Here is an 18,937-nt window from a genome sequence, read left to right on the forward strand (position 1 = left end):
GACAGTTGTAAGAATGATCAGCCCTATACAAGCAGCTAGGGTATCCGTGTTTGATTGTAAATTGCTCTCACTTCTCAGTTCATCAATTGCACAAGACATGAGTCATAAGATCAAATGAATAATTGCAGCCGTCTATGGTCTTTCTGTGCCTCTGAGTCTTTTTGGTACAGTCCTCATGAAGCTTACCTTCTGTCCTTCTCCTTGACTCTACAATACCATTTCTGTTTACAATCTGCAGGCCTTCTCCTGCACAAAGCTCAAAAGCTCCACAGCACTCCTCCTTACCTTACTGGACTGATTTATCCAGGTGCCCAACAGTGACAAACATTCTGAGAAGAATGAAGATGCATTGCCCAATTTGGCAATACAGTATAATTTTTCTTTTAAAAATCATAATTTTTAGAACTGTCTGGGTTCACTTCACTCCTCCATAATTTGTAGTTTTTCAAACCTAGTAAGCAGGTCATTTAGATATGTAATAACTTGAGGCTTAAGGACTGTTAGCAATGCACTTAAATGAACTCTGTCATACTCATGTCTTCAATTCCTTCCACAGAATGATGACGTACTGCTTGTTGCCTTAGTGAATATTGTTGTGTGTTGTGTAGTGTTTTTCTTTGTTACACCTTCCCACCCTTCCCCCAAATCCCCTTTCCCATCCATTCACCAAACCCTAACCTTCTTCCCCCAGGCTGTATGATTTACTGAGGTGTGACTTAATTAATCAAAACCATAAAAAGATCACAAACTTGGGGGTGGATGTGGTAAAAGCAACACTCACTGCCTGCTGTTCTATTACCTGAGCAATAGCCCACACCAGCCCCACTTACCCACCCATGCATAAAACGTATCCATAATTTAGATACATGACATACATCCTTTGTCAACATAATTCAGCTTTTGTGTTGTGTAGATGCTTAACCTTGTCCACTACCACATTCCTGACAGTGATGAGTCCACTTCTCCGGACTCGAGGAGTTCGTGAGTTTGGTTTTATTTGAATATTAGCTCCTCATTGCTTAGAAGAAGTTACTATTGCTAGTTTTGGGGATAATATCAGGTATTTGTGTCAAGGTAGTAGTCATGTCTCACACAGTCTTTGTAGAGTTGTGATATTTCAATAAATAACCTACTAACTCTGTGTTTTATTTCAATCTAGTGTCTGTGATGGATAATCCTTCTAATTAATCCTACAGTTGGAGTTCACATAGGCAGGAGTGGGACGCACTTGTGATGTCTTCCCTGTAAGCACAATAACCTACTACTACCACCACCATTAGGAAGGCACCTTGGAAAACCCTGAACTAAGTTCTTTTGAAAATTGAGAGAGATGGCAAATACCACTTCATCTATGCAGCTAAGAGAACTATGGAATGGAGTGAATTGAACTAGAAGTTAACTAGTTTAGCTTGACACTAACCTCTATTCTAATGAAGATTATTGTTTATCAAAATTGTAGTAGGCAATATAGGCATAGGCAGTGGGGTACCACCTAGTGGTTAATATAATTACAGACTTTAATAGGACATGGGTATTGTTGGACTTGGCCCTTTTACAGGGTCATCCCCCAGACATTTTGCCTTTTGCCTCCTTATTTTTCTGACCTTTTTAGTTGACGTTATTACTCTGAGCACTTTTTCACTGTTAATCAGTGCTAATGTGCATGTGCTCTCCCTTGTAAAATTGGTATAATTGGCTTATACCTAATTGGCATATTTAATTTACCTATACGTCCTTTGTAAAGTTGTGTCCCTATACCCAGGGCCTGTAAATTAAATGCTACTAGTGGACCTGCAGTGCTGCTTTCGCCACCCACTGCAGTAGCCTTTCAAACTTATCTCAAGCCTGCTAGCGCAGAGCCTGTGTGTACAGTTTCTGGTATCTAAATTTACTTGCCAGGCCCAGAACTCCCCTTTTACTAAATGTAAGTCACCCTTAAGGTACACCCTAGCTACCCCTATGGGCAGGGTGCCATGTATGTGGAAGGCAGGACATGTGCCAGGTTGTGTGGCCTGTCCTGGTAGTGACAAACAGCCTAACTTGGTGCCTCACTGCTGTGAGTGCTGCCTTCTCATAGGATTACATTGGAAATGCCCTGCCTTATGTGTAAGGGGTATTGTCTGATTTATGAGGGGTAGCATAGGCATGTTTGGTATGGTAATGATAGTGATAAGAAATGCTGCTGACTGGTGTAGGTGTATTTTTTATTACTATTACAGAAATGCCACTTCTTGAAAGTGTACATTTATCTGTGCTTATGACTGGTGTTTTTGCAGCTTGCCTCCAATCCACGTCTGGGCAGACTGACAGTTGGGGCTTTTGCATACTTTTCAGACAGGCTGTACACAGGGAGGGTGGAGGTGTCACAAAGGTGCATCTACATGTTGTATAGTCTTCCTGGGCTGAGAGAAGGGAGAGGCGGGGCACACCTGCATTTGTAAAGGCTGAGCCCTGGCCTCGCACAATAGGGTCATTTACCCCCCCCCCCACTGATGTTTGGAGCCTGTGCCGGAGGAGAGAAGGGGCACTCCCAGAACCAGTTGTAACTGGTTGGAACCCCCTCTCCTTCTCATTGTAAGAGACACTGCAAACTAAGTATAAGATATTCTTGGGACAATTGTGGACTAGAGACATACGTGGATCAGGATACAGAATGCTGCAGGAAGGGCCTCCCAGGAACCCCCTTGAACTTTATCTTCCTTGTGCTCGCCTGGGGATGGGCCCTGCCACCTGTGCCTCCATGTATGGTCTCCAGGAGCTAGGTGCTGTGGCCCCTATTTCTGACATATCTCTATTTTTCCCTGCACTGGAGAATTGCAGGAGGAGCGTTTTTGCCTAGCAGACGATGCGCTAAAAGTGCCTTGCCCCTCTCTGTATAGTGTGAGGAGAGCGCTCTGCATCATGGCCCCCAAGCAACCTGAAAGCTCTTTTGCTCCTGTGCTTATAGCACCGGGGGAGTGTGTTACCCTGGGACCGAAGTGAGCCTCACCGCTGCGACCTGGGCTTTCTTTCCGACTGAAAATCCAAGCGCATCGGAGACGCACTTCTGCAGGTGCCCCTGGGGTACGCGGAAATGAAGATAGAAGCCGCTGGGTTGCATCCAGGCCCCCTGGGGTGAAGTTCGCTAAGCAAGGCGCCCCTGGGCACAAGTAGGCACCAACTTTGGTGCTGACTCACACCGTGGCCCGGTGAAGGGCTAATACACTGCATACGTGCCTCGTCAGGCATAGCTGGCCCTCAAACAGGGTGGAAGATTCATGGGAGGCCCCCCTCCATTAGTCAAGAACTGGGGCAGAACAGGAGGCCTCAACTGAGGCTCCCCGGCCTCCCTTCGTGCCACAGGAGATCACAGGTGGGTAGAAGCCTCATCAGAGGCCCCCGCACCGGCCGGTCTTTCTACTTCCCCATGGTGGGGTTTGTTGTTTTACCCCGGCCTCCCTTAGTGCCACAGGAGATCACAGGTGGGTAGAAGCCTCATCAGAAGCCCCCACATCGGCCGGTCTTTCTACTTCCCCCGTGGTGGGATTTGTTGTTTTGCCCCTCCCCCTTTTTGGTTGAGAGCCCTTAGCGGCCAGGGACAATCTCAAAAGATCGTGGGTCCCAGGAGAGGCCCCAACCTACAAACATCAGAGAGGGTGCCGACCGCCCCTCTCCCCAGGAGCTGAACGTGGGCCCCGTTTTGCGCACAGGAGCACCGTGGGCCCTACCTTCCTCTTCTAGGCACTAGAAGTGCCTCTTTCACCACAAGCAGGTACTCTTTTTGCGAAGTAGGTACTTGGTACATGTTCCTCTTATGGGCATTGCAGAGTACTAGTAACTTGTGTTACAGGCATGATATGCTGTACGTTATGACTTGCCATATGTTCTATAATGTTCCTATTATGGATATTTATGATGTGTTTAAGACAAGTAAATGCATTTATTTGATGTGACTCCTGACTACTACTTATGTTGCAGAATCATGAGTACTTATGTGCTCTAATGTGAGAACTGCTTATTCTTGCAGAGTATTAGTAACTTTTGTAATGTTCTGACAACTGCTAAGGTAGCAGGGTATTACTAATGTGTAATGTTTGGTCTAATTATGTTTTGTGCAATACAGTTTATTTTTACATAGCTCAGTGTTGTGTTTACTTTGTGGTGTACATATTGCGTCACATGTGTTGTGTGTGTTGTGCAAACGCTTTACACATTGCCTCCGGGTTAGGCCTGACTACACGTGCCAAGCTACCTAGGGGGTGAGCAGGGGCTACCTTGGACGTGTAACTCTCTTGCTCTGACTAGAGTGGGTGGGTTCTGCCACGAGGGAATGAAGATAGAAGCCTCTGGGTTGCATCCAGGCCCCCTGGGCTGAAGTCCGCTGAGAGAGGCGCCCCACGGCACAAGTAGGCACCAATTTTGGTGCTGACTCACGCCGCTGCCCGGTGAAGGGCCAATACACTGCATACGTGCCTCGTCGGGCATAGCTGGCCCTCAAACAGGGTGGAAGATTCATGGGAGGCCCCCCTCCATTCTAGTCAAGAACTGGGGCGGAACAGGAGGCCTCAACTGAGGCTCCCCGGCCCCCCTTCGTGCCACAGGAGATCACAGGTGGGTAGAAGCCTCATCAGAGGCCTCCGCACCGGCCGGTCTTTCTACTTCCCCATGGTGGGGTTTGTTGTTTTACCCCTCCCCCTTTTTGGTTGAGGGCCCTTAGTGGAAGGGGACAATTCCAAAAGATCGTGGGTCCCAGGAGAGGCCCCAACCTATAAACATCAGAGAGGGTGCCGACCGCTCCTCTCCCCCAGGAGCTGAACATGGGCCCTGTTTTGCGCACAGGAGCACCAGGGGCCCTAACTTCCTCTTCTAGGCACTAGAAGTGCCTCTTTCAGCATAAGCAGGTACTCTTTTTGTGAAGTAGGTACTGGGTACATGTTCCTCTTATGGGCATTGCAGAGTACTAGCAACTTGTGTTACAGGCATTATATGCTGCACGTTATGACTTGCCATATGTTCTATAATGTTCCTATTATGGATATTTATGATGTGTTTAAGACAAGTACATACATTTATTTACTGTCACTCCTGACTACTACTTATGTTGCAGAATCATGAGTACTTATGTGTTCTAATGTGACAACTTCTTATTCTTGCAGAGTATTAGTAACTTGTGTAAAGTTCTGACAACTGCTAAGGTAGCAGGGTATTACTAATGTGTACTGTTTGGTCTAATTATGTTTTGTGCAATACAGTTTATTTTTACATAGCTCAGTGTTGTGTTTGCTTTGTGGTGTACATATTGTGTCACATGTGTTGTGCGTGTTGTGCAAACGCTTTACACATTGCCTCCGGGTTAGGCCTGACTGTTCGTGCCAAGCTACCAAGGGGGTGAGCAGGGGCTACCTTGGACGTGTAACTCCCTTGCCCTGACTAGAGTGGGTGGGTTCTGCCTGGCTTAGGTGTATACTCTAGCCAACCAGAAACCCCATTTCTAACAGGTATAATATAACTAACTTGTATACACTTGATAAGCAGATTAGAAATCAGGCTGTGCAAAAAGGCAGCAGTACAAAGTAAATGATGTCAGGCAAAAAGTAAAAGAATAATTCTCCTTCAATTTTTGAGAACAATAAAAGCAACACCCCCTTTCTCTACCTCCAACAGGCCTATCACTCTCCCCAATCAACCCTATCCCTCCTTCCCAATTCCCACCCTCTCCACCCACAATGAAGTTCCTTCCACCAAATGAAATAAATAAATTTAAAAAAGGCATCAGAGGGCTTAGATGTGGGATTGCAGGCTCCTCACCTCCTAGAAAAGTCTTGCCACTGCAAGGCATAGCAGCACCAGCTGCTGAAGCACATGGCGATGGAAGAGGTGTGAGTAGAGGAGTGGCAGCAGTGGAGGTTTGGCAGCGGCATTGGCAATTTTGCTGTCTGGATTGGAGGTGCAGACACCAGGCTTGAGGTACTGAGGCCCTGGTCAATGCTGCTGCCTCCTGCTGTTCCTTCGCCAGAGCCATCACCTGGCAATATTCAGTCCAGATGACCTCCATCCGTTGCCGATCAACACGGGCTGCTATCTCTTACTGAGATGGTGGACCAGCAGCAGTAGCTATTTCAAGAAGGAACAAAAAATAAAAAAGACAAATTGTAAATAATGTTCAGAGCAAACACTTGTTTATGTATGATGGTACATTACAGGTACATTGCTGGTCCCCTAAGGACATTAGCATTGTTGATGGTCACAGGGGCAGGGCAAAGTTTTCCCACACAGGCCTAACATGAATAAGCACTGAATGGCTGCACGGCATTGAGCCAGAAAGACACCAGATTAAATCTACGTGATCTATTTCTTTTAAAGGATTTTGGGGTAAAAAAATCTAATCAGACACTTTGGGGGTGATTCTTACTATGGCGGGCGGCGGAGGCCGCCCGCCAAAGTAACCCCGTCAGAACACCGCACCGCGGTCGAAAGACCGCTGCGGTGATTCTGAGATTTGCCCTGGGCTGGCGGGCGGCCGCCAAAAGGCCGCCCGCCAGCCCAGGGCAAATCAACCTTCCCACTAGGATGCCGGCTCCGAATGGAGCCGGCGGAGTGGGAAGGTGCGAGGGGTGCAGTTGCACCCGTCGCGTATTTCAGTGTCTGCAAAGCAGACACTGAAATACTTTGCGGGGCCCTCTTACGGGGGCCCCTGTAGTGCCCATGCCATTGGCATGGGCATTGCAGGGGCCCCCAGGGGCCCCGCGGCACCCCCTACCGCCATCCTGTTCATGGCGGGATTCCCTCCATGAACAGGATGGCGGTAGGGGGTGTCTGAATCCCCATGGCGGCGGAGCGCGCTCTGCCGCTATGGAGGATTCAATGGGGCAGCGGTAAACCGGCGGGAGACCGCCGGTTTACCCTTTCTGACCGCAGCTGAACCGCCGCGGTCAGAATGCCCTCCGGAGCACCGCCAGCCTGTTGCCGGTGCTCCCGTGGTCGGTGACCCTGGCGGTCACCGGCCGCCAGGGTCAGAATGACCCCCTTTGAGTGTGAAAAGAAAATTATATTATCTATCATTAACGAGTAAGGCATTGTTCATTATGCAGCACAAGTATACTTGTTGTGCTAAATTAACAGAGGCATGTTAGTATGTTGGGTACTTTGCTAATCTCTGCAGTCTGCAGCTGGACTGCTGGGCAGCTGTAATGGGCAATTGACCCTGCTTTTTGCGTCTGCCTTTCATTTCTACACTGATGCCAAAGAGGTTGATGAAAAATAATAATACTACATCACACGTCACCTATACAACACTCCTATCCTGGCTGCCTTAAGTAGACAGTGGGGAAAACGATGCACTGCAGGACAAGGAAAGGAACAGGCTTTACTAAACATGTCCGTCACAGAGTATTCCAAATGCCAAACTCTAAATCATGTACTTAGTTCCACTTTACTCAATGGCCATGCCCTCCAACAAAACTTATTGTCAATAAATGCCTTCTCTTGGCCGTAAGGAAACTTACTCTACTGCAGGATAATTTAGAGGGAGTAGCGTAGGCAGAGGTTTTGCTAAGGAATAGAGGGTTGTCACTGATCATGCTAAGCTCTGGATTAGTCAGTCACTGTAGTTGACGAATGATGAAAAGGAAAATTTTAAAGAGGGGTAAATGCGTTATGGAAGTCATGAAATAAATAAATAAATATATTATTTTTGGGGGAGACAGTACTTAGGAAAGAGAATAAAGGAGTGAACTACTAGGAGGTGACTGAATGGGCCCTGGGAAACAGTTGATTTCCAGGTAATGCATTGAAAACTTTGTATATGATACATTAACTGAATTGCACAGCCAACACTGCAGTACCAAACTGAACTATGCTGCAGTTAGGTCTAGAGTGGTGAAATGCCATGGTCAGGGAGGTGATGAATGATGATGTGTAGGATATCTGCCTCGGTTAACAAAGACAGTGAGTATACTTAATTTGTAAAAAAGCAAGCAATGTAACTTACCAACCGGGCCTGTCACTGCTGGGACTTCCCGGCATTTTATATGCCAGATATGCTTCCTCTTGTTTTTTTTTGTGCAAAATATAACCGTTATAAATCACTGCAGTTCGGTTTTCAGTATGTCTCATCAAAAATTTCACTTTGGGCATTTTGTTTGTTGACAATGTTAGAAAAAACAGGATGTCTAGCCAACTAAAAACTTTTTGCAATGGAGGGGAAGAGCTATGATGACTTTGAGTCATTGAAGCGCAGTGAAAGGGTGGAATAGGACATATGATCTTGACTTTCAGATACAATGGGACAGTCCTCAGACTACTTTCCGGCCATGCTGCACTGTCATCGAAATTGCTTGTATACTACTGCATAAATGAATAATAATACATAGAACTTTGGGGGAGGGGCACAATGATCATGGCCACTCTCTTGTTTTACTATTTGAGCTTGTGCAAGAGAAAGAAAGCCTTCTCAGCAAACATGCATATAATAATAGCTTAGTTAGGCATGCAATCTTCACATTAGAGGTCCTGCTCTAAAATCTGTTCTTAACCTTACAGTACCAGTCCACAAGATATATAAGAGGAGAGGAAAAGATTACTAACAAACCAGAAGAAAGCTACAGGTTATTAAAGACAGGACTAAGGCCCTCATTCTGACCCTGGCGGTTTCTAACCGCCAGGGCAGAGGGCAGAGGAAGCACCGCCAACAGGCTGGTGGTGCTTCCGGGGCAATTCTGACTGCCGCGGCAAAGCCGCGGTCAGAAAAGGGGAACCTGCGGTTTCCCGCCGGTTTTCCCCTGCCCCAGGGAGTCCTCCATGGCGGCGCTGCAAGCAGCGCCGCCATGGGGATTCCGACCCCCTTCCCGCCAGCCTGTTCCTGGCGGTTTTCACCGCCAGGAAGAGGTTGGCGGGAACGGGTGTCGTGGGGCCCCTGGGGGCCCCTGCAGTGCACCTGCCACTGGCATGGGCACTGCAGGGGCCCCCTAACAGGGCCCCATTAAGATTTTCAGTGTCTGCTTGGCAGACACTGAAAATCGCGACGGGTGCAACTGCACCCGTCGCACCCCAGCAAATCCGCCGGCTCCATTCGGAGCCGGCTTCATCTTTGCTGGGGCTTTCCCGCTGGGCCAGCGGGCGATCTTTTGAAGATCGCCACCGGCCCAGCGGGAAAGTTGGAATGCTCCCCGCGGTCATTTGACCGCGGGGCGGTGTTTGGGCGGTGCCCGCCGCCCGCCGGGGTCGGAATGACCCCCTAAGTCAGCTCCAGAAACATGAGATACAGAAAAAACTAGGATAATGCAGTGATAACAAGAATTTAAAAACATTAGATACAACACAAAGGAGTTTTAAAATGAGATGACAGGCACAGTAAAAAAAAGGAATAATTGTTCTAAATGGGGAGAAGTAAAAGTTAGGGAAATATTAATAATATTTACAGGAGGACTTACTGTGACCAGCTGATTTGTCAGCTGCGACCACAGCACTGGTGGTGGTGGAACTTCCACCCTACCCAGCACTGGAGGTGGCACCCCCTGGCTCCCTTTGTGGCCCTAAAGCCCTCTTCTTGCCCTTGGATGGTGATATAAGAAATAAAGAAGATACAGAATAGATTAGTGCTACAGTGAATCTCCCCAAAAATATTTTATTAGGCAAAGGCAATTGCAGTAACATTTCTAAATCAGTGAAGTGCCGGTCATATCATGTGCACGAGCTTGACGTTTGAAAAATTTCTACACGAAGTCCTGGCTACTGTCTCATGTTAGCCGCACTTCGTCTTCAGTTTACAGCAAAACCAAGAAGCCTAAATCCAAGACAGCTAGTCCCTTCTTCAGTCTGGAGGGGCTCTGGCTGGTCCCTAACCAATCTCTTATTAAGATTAGGTGCCCTGATTACTATCCATTCTAGTTTTACCACCTGTTGGAGTTGGAGCCAGTAGTAGAAATATTCTAAGGCTTTAGGCTTGTTTTTTAAAACAGAACAAAGTACTTTTAAAAAAATAACTTTTTATTGATTTTTTGTACATTGCAAAAAACAAAGGTACAAAATGACAGCAAGACTTTGTAGAGTGATTGCTACTTTGCCGTTGCAAGATATACAACATTACTTTGACAGCTTGGTCCTGGGAGAGAGATCCTGAGTGCTTTCATCCCCACCTGCTTAATCTAAGTCCCCTCTGCAGGAAGGTAATCCTCCTTTCAAAGGCCAGTATTGTGGCTGGCATAGTTCTAGTGTGATACCTTGAAGTTGGCCCCTCCTTCCCAAATTCTATGGTGTTTCTGGCAGCACTCTCATGTCAGCTATATTGGGCATTCTGGGCCCATGCAATGTTCCAGACCCACAACCCTTTTGGTGATGGACAGGGCTGTTGTGATCTGCCACGGCTGTGCTATGTCCTGTTTAGCGACCACTAAACCTAACCACAGCAACACCCTCTAGTAACTGTTCTCATCAATGCCTTCTGTGACATACAATAGGGTTAGCTTGGGGTCCTTGGGAGATTCCTAGCCCAGAATCCCATCCAGGATTTCCAGTACCTGGTCCCAGAAGGGAGAGAGGCTAGGGCACTGCCAGAATTTATGTAGTTGGTCTCCAGCGGGTTCGTCACATCGTAAGCAAGTGCCTGAGGGGATCAATCCCATCCTGAACAACCGAGTCCAAGTGAGGTATATGTGGTGCAGAAATTTCAATTGGATCAAGTGAAACTGAGAAACGATTATCACCTCTTTAGGGGTGGCTACCACCTCGATATAGTCCTCATCTTCCAAAGGACCCAAGTCTTACTCCAATGCCTCCCATACTCCCACCATATTCCCCGACATGTTGTGAAGAAGCATAAGGTATATGTCTGATAGTTTATGCTTTTTTCTGTTGGTCAGGAGACGATTGGCCTTTAACAAGAGAACATTTGGGGATATCCAACACAGATTCTATGTAGGGCATGATGGCATGACAGAACTGGAGGTATAGGAAGAACTGGTTGCGGTAGAGTTCACGTCTGATTGCAAGTCCTGAAAGGACTTCAGCGACCAGTCACACATAGACTGTCATTATGACATTGGGGGTAAAAACTTCCTACCACCACGGTGACGGCCGCCAACATACCGTCACCATGGCTACCATCCGTCCATCATATTATGAGCACTGCCTGACTTCCGCCACAAGAAGGACAGAAATCCAGCAGTGATCATACTGGCGGACGGGATAAAGATGGCGCTGCTACCACCAGTAGAACACCGCCAGCCATATTATGTCCAGTAATACGGCCTGAAAATTTTCTGCTGGCGGAGTGCTGGTGGTGGTAGAAGTGCCCCTTCCCGTTCCCTGCCGGAAGACCTCCTGGACCAAGGTAAGTTAGTCTTCCAACAGGGGAGGGGAGTGGGAGGTTGGGGGGTGTTGTGAATGTGCGAGTGGGTGTGTGAATGTATCTGTGTGTGTTGTGTTGTGTGTGTGTGAGTGAATGCGTGTAAGAATGGTGAAGAGAGTGCATGTCTACATGTCAGTGTGATCGTTGTAAGAATGTGTGTGAGCATGTCTGGATGTATGCACGTATGAATGTGTGCATGCAAGAGTGAGTGATCGGGTGTATACGTGGTGCATGTCTGCGGGTGTGTGTGTATGGGGTTGGGAGGTGAGTGTGAGGTTCGGAGGGTTTGGAGATGTGTGTGTGTGTGAGGATCGGAGGGGTTGGAGGTGTGCGTGTGAGGATCGGAGAGGGTGGGTGTACCACACTACACGTGGCATCTAACTTTATGATGGTTTGGGAAAGCAGGCGTCCCTCTGGCTATTTGTGCTTTATTGGGGCCAATCTCTGGCAATTATTATAGTGTTGCTGCCAATTTGTGGGATCTGATCGAAGCCTGTGTGTTTGGCTGTCAGCTAAGTGTTACCCCACCTGTGACCTGTCAGTCATTAACCTCCAGTCCTGGGTTGCAGAGCCTGCCTGACCACCTACTCATGTGCTGGGGTTGACAGAGACTTCATGACAGGGGAATCCAACAGGGGTGATGCGACTTTGTGTATGAAAATGTATTGTTTGTGTATAAAGGTGTCTTATTGTTGTGAGCATTGATTAATCCAATGTCAATATTAGGTCTTTTAATAATATTACATTTATGAAATGTATTCTTTTGAGAATAAATAGTAACATCTGTGTCAAGATGCTACCAAAGTGAATGTGTTTACATTTGGTCTGGAGGTATTTTAAACTTCACCATTTTAGCATTTCAATAAATTACAGATGTCAGATGCGTGACAAAGCGGAAGAAGTGAATGGGCACGTATTTGCAGATTACTGTAAAGTGAGGTAGTTAAGGATATGATAGTGTACACAGGCTTTCAAACAGATGTACTATTTTTTTAATGATTGCAGTAGTACATATGTGACACTGAAGTATTGACTATTACCAGAAAAGACCCTGGCAGTAAAAGAGGTAAGTGGATATGTTTGTGACTTCAAACAAATTCACACAGGGCACAATGTGGAAGGATGCAGGAGTGATACGTGTAAGTAGGGTGGAACCTAGAGGATTCTATTTAAATGAGTTTCAGAGAATTTATATAACATATTAAAGAAGCATTTAAAAAAAATATGACAAGCCAGCCACTTGCCCCAGGGAAATCAACTAAGATTGGAAATGAAGATTTAGGACGCAGATGTTGTAGTTTACAAGCTTTTGTTGAACAAGCATTAATATGAGTATCTCCATTTATTGATTTATTACATGCTGGAATTTACCATCAATTACACTCCAACTTTTCAATTACTTGTCTAATAAATTGGACATAATTGCATTATCTTTCTTTAAACTGTGCTGGCTTACCTTGTGGATTTCTCAAGATGTATGTATCAGATTAGTAGCTTATTTCATGTTTATTAGTGATTTGTTTATTATTTTATGCTGTCATCTTTTATTAGAGTAGACATTGCTGGAATAAAATATGAAAGACTAAGAGCCAAATGTATGTAACCTTTTTTTCAATTGAAAAAGGTCTGATTCACAGATTCAGGCCATTTGCAACTGTAAAAAAGTTTTTCTATATGTACAAACCACAAATTGTGATTCAGTAATATGTTACTGAATCACAATTTGGGTTTGCACTCAAAGCTGGAATCTGTATTTGGAAGAGTGCAGGGGTCACTTCCAAATACAAATTCACATTGATATGTATTAATGTTATGTGACAAATTCTGCTTTGAAAACATTAACCATTTATCATTTCCTCAAAGGAGGTGGTAAGCCATTTGCAAACGGGAAGGGGTCCCCAAGAGATGACATCCACTTTGTAAATGTTGGCAAAAACATTTTCCAGAGTAAGCTGTGATCCTTCGGGCCACTGCCTATTCTTAAAAAAACAAAACTTACACTTTTCATTTATTTAAGTGCAAGTTCCATTTAAATAATGTTTTACTTAAAAGGAAACACAGACATGGTGGTCTGCTGACCTCAGCAGGCCACCATCCATGTGATGGATGTGATTCCTAGTGGATCACAATGTGTGACCCAACTCACTATTATTCATGAGCTAGGTTAGGTTAGGTTGAATTCCGACCCACTAGGAATCAGTAGTTTGCAAACAGACCTTTTAGCACATAGGTCAGTTCACTAATTTACACATTGGTCGCAAAGATACTGGTCACAAATTGCAACCAGTATTTTGCCACCAGTGCAATGTAAATCTGTCCCTAAGAGCCTACTTTAGAGTTTGGCTATTGAGATACTCCGGCATAAAAGTGATGATGTCCCATCTGCCATAGTACCAGGGCCATAGGATACAATGCACTGTTGGATGTGATAACCGTCATGTTTGGTTTGGAGTATTTATCCAATAAACTCTTGCTGCAAATCGCTGCCCTCTGTCACTCCGCCCCAGGGAGGCCTTCTATTGGTGTAGCGTAGGTATTCCCATGCATCCACCCATGGATTTTGATGCATTTCCAGATTTACCATTAGTAAATCTGGCCCATAGTGCTTTTTGAAAGGGCTAGGAATGTTGCAGGACTCAAAGTATTGTTATTAGAGATTGGTAAGTGTGATAATATTGTTGTCTACAAATTCTGCTCTGCAGAGCCGACTAGGGGTGTTCTTCAATATTGGACGGTGTCTATTTTTGGAATCAGATTCTGCCTCAAAAATTAAATATATTCTGTTTTATCTGTTGGGTGAAGTTGTTCAGTGAGAATTTTGAGGAGGTCTGGTTGTTAATAGTTCTATTGATGGTACTATTTAAAACAAATAATATAGCCCTGTCCACTACTCATATTCAGTGGATTAACAGTGGGGATTTAGTTTTTGATAAATAAATAACAAAAAATATTAAGGCTCATAACAGGTTATCAGTGAATGTTTTAGAAGTTCTGATTTTTTGTATAAACATACTCTTATCTTCTTTACCTGAATATGTCTATTGTAATCCCAAACAAAAACAGTATGTGTGTCTTTTACACAATAGTGAAATAAAGGATATTCTTCATGGTTGGTTTGCTGTGACAGGAGTAATGAAAAACATTTAAAAATAACATCAACAAAGTGTTATAGTGTGCTTTATGGAGCCAGCATCACAAAAAGTTCTAAATACTTTACTGTGAGATGGCTTGCCAAGTTATCCGTCAGATAGAGAGTTGAGCAAACAGTTCTGACAGCTGAAGCAGACTATTATACTTTGGAGTTAGTGCAGCATGACTTGTAAAATCATCTTAAATAAAAAAGACCCAATATTTTCCCTGGAAAGAACTGTGATTCACAGAGGATGCAGGTAGCATGGCATCATCACACAATATCATGTTAACAAGGTGTGCTCATCACGGAAAGTTGGTGTCCTAGTTTGACTACATGTGTGGCATGCTCAGGGCCTCCTTTACTAGTGGACTGCGTCACTGGTGCGTAACGTTTTTTGACACACCGGTGGCGCAGACTACAGGGCCTATAGATATGGCCTTCTTTCATGCATTACTCTGCATGAAAGGAACATTCCAGGGGTGTTGCTGTGTGTGTTTCTACAAAACACGAATGGAATTTGATGCATTCCCAGATTTACAAGGTTTTGTAAAACTGGGAATGCGTGTGTTTCATAATGGTGGTGCAACAGGGATAAATAACATTATTTCTCTCAGTTTTTCCTCTATGTGTGCTGCATTCTGCAGCACAAATGGAAGGAGGAAAACACCTCTTGGGTTGTTTTTGTGCAGGCAGGGTTCCCTTCCTGCACAAAAACAATCATCCCCATAACGCAGGCATCCTTCTATCATAATGCAAGGGTGACTATGTTGATGCATGGCAGCATTTTGTTTGCCAGCACATGGGACAAGTGCAGGACTGTGCTGTATCTTGCAGATATGGCGCATTCCTGCCCTTTTGTTCTGAAACGGAGCAGCACAGCAAAAAGGCTTGCGACGCTGCACAGTGCCAACAATTTGTAAATGTGTCTCTTAGTACTTGCCTGCATTGTGCTCAAGGCAATATGTAAAGGTGAATACACACCATCTATTTTCTTAGCATGAGAACAATTTCACATTACATTCTTCCTAAGGCCGGGGCAGTCACTCACTAATGTATGGCAGAAATGTATGTTCCTATATAATATTATTTCCATTTGCCAGTTATGTTTTTTATTGTGAACATTTAGAAAACCCTGGATCCGATGATGCACATTCTGTCATCCCACTATATGGGGTACTAGAAGGTGGCTCAAAATGTGTAGTTTGAAAACAATCTGTTTGCCTGATGCTGAACACCGAGTATGTTTTCTTTCTACACAGAAGATTAAATAATTTAAAATTAACATTCACATAGAGAACTAAGACATAGCAGAAGTTTGTTAATTAAGTCACTCTTCAAGTAAGTCAAGTTTAAAAATGAAACAGGCATCTCCATCCCACAAAGTCAGAAGTCGAGGCAAGACATTTTCAAGACCATCCATCCCATACGTTCATCTGTGTGGCCCTTAGGCAGGTAATGTTCCACACTTTAGGTGGCAGCCACTTCCACACATAACTGTAAATTCCAACATGTATCTCCAAATGAAGTGATATTATTGTATTTCACAGCAACATCGCTACAGGGCACAACACCACTGGTGTCCTGCCAAAACATCTTTAAAAGAAGAAGCCAGACAAGTGGATCTCATTCCTCTGTGCCCATGTATAGAGGAAGTGATATGGCAGTTCCCAGTGTCCTTCTCTACGGGAAGTAAGATCATTGCATTTCCTAACATCCTTCTCTTCAGGAAGCAACATCACTATCATTTGCATTATCCATCTCTATAGGAAGTGTCATCATTGCAGTTCCCATCATCCAACTCTACAGAGCATTACAGAATTTCTTGCCTCCTCCATCTACTACAGTTGTGCTTAATTGTGCCTCTCTCTAGTTGCAACTCTTCTGTCTGGATACATGCTGCATTCCATCTTATTTGTAGTTAATTCACCAGCAATAGTAGGAGAGCCAATAGGTTTGATTTTGGGCTCAGAAACCTGGTGTCCATTCTTACTAGAAGGTGCTTTTTGAGTATTGGCATCCACAAACGTTTGGTGCCAAAGCCACAAGAGTAAACTGCAGGCCCCTACAGGTCACTGCGGGAAGCCACAGCAGAGACATGGGGTGGCAGAGGAGTGTGGGCGGACTAGGTCCTGTGTGTCAAGCACAGGTGAGGGCAGGTTAGGGTTCCTCTCAGGACTAGAGCAAGAACAAACACTTTTTCAGTATTTTTACCCTAGAGGGGAGTCCAGTCATGACCAATATGTGGCACCAGTCTTACCAAGTTCATTATAGACTGCTTTCCTTGAAAGCCCTGAAAGTTGTCCACCCAGCCACTGGAAGAAAATTTGAGCAATTGCAGGCACGTGAAGAGACAGTCTCCTTTTGGCATCCTAGTGTTCCACTAGCATCTTATATAAATGAGCTTGTTGTGAAACATTTTATTACAAAAATCGAGAGAACACTCGTCTGCCTTTTCAGTCTCAACTAAAACAAATAAGGAAATGCTATGCAATTCAAATATTTCTTTGGCATTCTAATCTCTTCACCTTTTCCCCTACTCAATAATACAATCGGTAGAACCCTGATTGTCATCATCACTGCGAATAAATACAGTCCGACCAACTGTTCTACCTGAGGCGGATATCTCAACTGTAGGGGATTATGTGGACTCTCTGGATAATCAACTAAGAACATTGTGTGAAGTACCTAAAAGATTAGATGTGCTCAGGAAAACAATTGAGAATGGTACCTGTATACAACAAAGCCAGATTTATTTCTCAAATCTAGGTACATCAGACGCTCCAACATCCTAATTGTTGGATGTTCTCTTACTGATGCAGAGAATCTGATGTGGCATTTTTTGAATCAGTGGTAATAAATAATGTTGCGATAAAAAACACATGGCTTCCTCAAGAATATATCAGAGGAACTAAAATAGATTAATGCATTTCTGTCAACTTTGGTAATAACTATAGAACACAATATCCAAGAAAGGCCGAGCTATGTCAATAATAGGACGGAAAATTTGAGGAAGCTATAGTCCCAGTATATTGATTAAGAGTTCCAACATTAGTAACAAAGAGTGGTGACCATATATTCTTTTGGAAGCACACTGTTTCTTCATAGAGTTGAGTGAAAAACAAGTAAGATAAGTCAAATGGATACAAGAAACAAATCTCAAAGGAAGGGTAGAGTAGGGATGGTAGATAAAGTAAAAATCTCCATAAGTGTATATCAACCCCTTGCTATAAAGAAGATTAAAAAAATGCAAAAGAAGGAGGTGAAGATTCAAGATGTGGGGAAGTTCTATGCATAGTTTTAGGGGAAGAGAAGGTGGAATTCTCTAAAAGGAAGAAACTTCCAAAGGAGGGAGTCTTTTAACAATAATCAGAGGCTTACTAATGAGTGGGTTGTGAAGGTGCCTCAGCTTAAATTAGAATGACAAGACCTGAAGATCAAAACATGAATAATCCCTGGTATGAAAGAACAAACATACCTGAAAATAACTGGGTAAGATAATCATTTGTTTTTATATTTTGGCCTCACAAGGGCTATCAAGGTTAATGGGGATTTTTCATAACTGTCCTTCTCTCAAGAATAGAACAGTAAGGCTTTGTTCAGGATAATTTAGGTCAGGATGTAACAAAGGTAAAGCTTTTCTCCTCTATGGAGTAAGACTACTTACAATACATGAGAAGTTGGCTTTGCACATTAAACTATTTTAAATCATCATGTTGGCTAAACATTAGTTGAGTAAGATTACTCCAAGGAGAACATCACATGGACACTTGAATAGGAACAGTTGAGCTCATTAAAGGTAACTTAAAATTGACTCTGCCTGGAAATGAAGGGAACTAAAATGTTAACTATCTATAAATGGTTCATATGTTTCCTTTTTTTAGCCCCACTTGGCAAGACAAACAGGAGTACTGTAGGTTAAGGTTAAGTGCAGCTGAGTATTATAAAATATTTCCCAAAAAACTGGCATTTTTCTCCTGGAATGTTTTTGGATCAGGGAACATGATGGATTCAGATTATTTAGGTAAAGGTTTTGAAGAGAGTGATATCATTTGTTCCCAAGAGACTTGGATGTTGGGAAAACCAATATTTAATGGTTTTACAGAAATATACTCCATAGCAATATCATAAGGTAATAAGTAGGGTACCTAAAGCTTCCTAGACAATCATATTTGTATTCAAGCTTGGCATGTTGTGTTCATTTCTGATTTCTGGGTAGTAGGTATACAAGACAATGGCCATTTCCCACTAAAGAACTGTACCAAAAATAAATATTAATCAATGGGAAACAGTCTACCACTACAATAGAATTTCCCAAATGCTTCAATACCTGTAGAAATAACCAACCTTTAGTGATATGTGCAGAACGTCTAGAAAATATGGACCCAAATAGAATGATAACCAATGATTTGGAGGTAATTGAAGGTTACAATAGATTAATAAAAGATGTGCTCAATTGTTTGAATGTAAATGAAAGTTAT

This window comes from Pleurodeles waltl, chromosome 2_2 (assembly GCF_031143425.1).
Source record: "Pleurodeles waltl isolate 20211129_DDA chromosome 2_2, aPleWal1.hap1.20221129, whole genome shotgun sequence".
In the NCBI taxonomy this organism is placed as follows: Eukaryota; Metazoa; Chordata; class Amphibia; order Caudata; family Salamandridae; genus Pleurodeles; species Pleurodeles waltl.